The following is a 2,500-nucleotide window of genomic DNA, read 5'->3' as shown; positions in this document are numbered from 1 at the left end:
ACCCATCTACAGACAAGGGAAATACTCTAACACCTGTCACCCACAGCTGTGTAAGGATCGACAACCACATCTAGGGAGAAACAGTTATAACAAGGAATAACACACATAATGTGGGAGACTGAGGTGGGATAACAATCAATCAAGTCAGTTGCTTTAAGGGGATAAGTGAGTCATTACCGGCCGTACACCCCAGCCTACTTACATAATATATAAGTCTCCATAGTAGATTGCCAGAGAGTGTAGTTGTGTATAACCCACTCCATACACAAGGAAGTGACTCCTCAGCTGCATGTGTGTGCATGTGTGTGCAGGCCGAGCTCTTGTACAGTGAGCGGTGAATTACCCTCCTGTGTGCTCGTGGGCGCTCGTTTGTAGCCGTGTCTCTTGTTAGTGAGCTTGTTTTGTGTTAAATGCTAGTGCGTCAGGCTCCTGTAGGGTGCTTGACCTACAGAGAACTTAGGTGAAAAGCTGTATAGTGAAATTTACGCCTTCCTCAGGTCCTGACAAGGCCTGCCGTCCAGGAGGCAGTAAATGACACTACTCGGCTTGAGGCTATAACACGCTGTTGGACAGTGGGAGAATGTTACGAGGGCGATGGTCCGACGGGGTTTAGTACCTCGACCCGATATAATTGCCCGTCTCAATATGTTTGCTCTGCCTAAGCGCTGGGTAATGACTGAGCGTGAGAAAGTGCGCCACTCTACTACTCTGCTTCTATGGGGGGGTGGTGTACACACACACACACACACACACACACACACATATATATATATATATATATATATATATATATATATATATATATATATATATATATATATATATATATATATATATATTTTTTTTTTTTTTTTTTTTTTTTTTTTTTTATGTAGGAAGGACATTGGCCAAGGGCAACAAAAATCTAATAAAAAACAAAATGTCCACTGAAATGCCAGTCCCATAAAAGGGTCAAAGCAGTGGTCAAAAATTGATGAATAAGTGTCTTGAAACCTCCCTCTTGAAGGAATTCAAGTCATAGTGTAATGCCACCCTCCCCCTCCGGTTCCCCCCCTCCTCCCTCCTCCTCACCGGTCCGATCAGAGCTCTAATGAGACGAGGCAAAGATCTTCACGGTGAAGAAGAAAAAAGAAGAGGAAGAGAGAAGAGGTGAAGCACGCACACACAATAGAAAAAAAAGAAAACATTTTTTATTGGTAATGGTTCTCGCCTTCATCGTCATGGCCAGAGGGTAGGGAGAGGTTAATTATCACACAGTACCTACAGTGTGGCTTTATTAGGAGGAACGAAAAATATAAAAATAGCAAAAAATAATTAAATGAATGATACTGATGGGATTCTTTGGGTTGACTGACCCACTATGACACTATCGAGTGGTAAACCTAGAAAAAAAAAAAAAAGGCACTTGAAATTCTGGTATGGCATATACACTTATACTCCGTTACTTAACACTATGAATACACAAGAAAATAATTACTTTTATAACTCCTCAAGAGTACCATTGATTCTGGGCACCGTTATATCCCTAAATAGCGTCACAGCCTTCATTCATCACTTCTCTACGGCAATAATATTGCTCACAACACATTCACAGTAGACTATATTTGACTAAAGAAACATTACATGGCTAACACTTTCCCAAGACTCTGTGGCCTGTCTCCACGTGGGACCAACACCGGCTATTTTATCTGTTGCCAGAGGGAAGGGAGACGCCATTCTGTCAACACGTACAGTCACTATATCTTCACTAGAGACATGAATAATAAACATGAACACAGTAATATTCACTTCTAAATAAAAGAAAAATCAAATATTTCAGAGCTACGAGACCCACCTGTTGCCAGAGGGAAGGGAGACGCCATTCTGTGCTCTCCCCCTCAACACCCCCAGGCCTCTGAAGTTATTGGAACCTTAGCTAGTTCTCTCTCTCTCTTCTTTCACAAATAATTTTACTGAACCGTGAGTTTAAATAAAAATGCAGGAATAATTGGCTAGCAAGGTGAGCATATAGGCTGGACATTAGTTGAAGTTAATAATTGAATTCTAAATTACTAACTTATTTTATAAGCTAGGGAATGACACCTTATGAGTTACTGGTAGGCTGACGCAACATGATGTAATCCCATTTTTTCGTATTACCACTGATTAGAGAAAACCACAGTTGAAATAAGTAAACTCTATTTATAACAAATGTTTCAAGACTTCTAAATCACTCCCACGAATACACGCCTTATAAATATACTTTTTCATATAATCACTAAACCTTTAATTACCGCTATTATCCTCCTCTTCACCGCAAGCTACCAAAGAAAACAATTATTTGGGGAGACTCAAAGAAACACAGAAATAATAAAAAGGAGCGTTACAATAGGAAGGTGGAAATACAGAAGCAGGCAGGGAGTTCCAGAGTTTACCAGAGAAAGGGATGAGTGATTGAGAATACTGGTTAACTCTTCCGTTAGAAAGGTGGACAGAATAGGGGTGAGAGAAAGCAGAAAGT

The 2,500-nt window shown here is 40.4% G+C and overlaps 1 long non-coding RNA gene across 1 annotated transcript in view; it reads right to left on the bottom strand.

The window, feature by feature from the left end:
• The window catches only part of LOC135112923 (uncharacterized), a 12,273-nt gene that overhangs the window by 7,097 nt on the left and 2,676 nt on the right, over positions 1 to 2,500 (bottom strand). The window contains exon 1 of the long non-coding RNA XR_010274615.1: positions 1,835 to 2,500. This exon is cut by the window's right edge and continues 2,676 nt beyond it. This is a non-coding gene — a long non-coding RNA (uncharacterized LOC135112923). The remainder of the gene's footprint in view (positions 1 to 1,834) is intronic.

Source organism: Scylla paramamosain, chromosome 2, assembly GCF_035594125.1.
Source record: "Scylla paramamosain isolate STU-SP2022 chromosome 2, ASM3559412v1, whole genome shotgun sequence".
In the NCBI taxonomy this organism is placed as follows: domain Eukaryota; kingdom Metazoa; phylum Arthropoda; class Malacostraca; order Decapoda; family Portunidae; genus Scylla; species Scylla paramamosain.
Note: the sequence above shows the minus strand (reverse complement) of the source record. Positions and strands in the feature narration are given on the sequence as shown.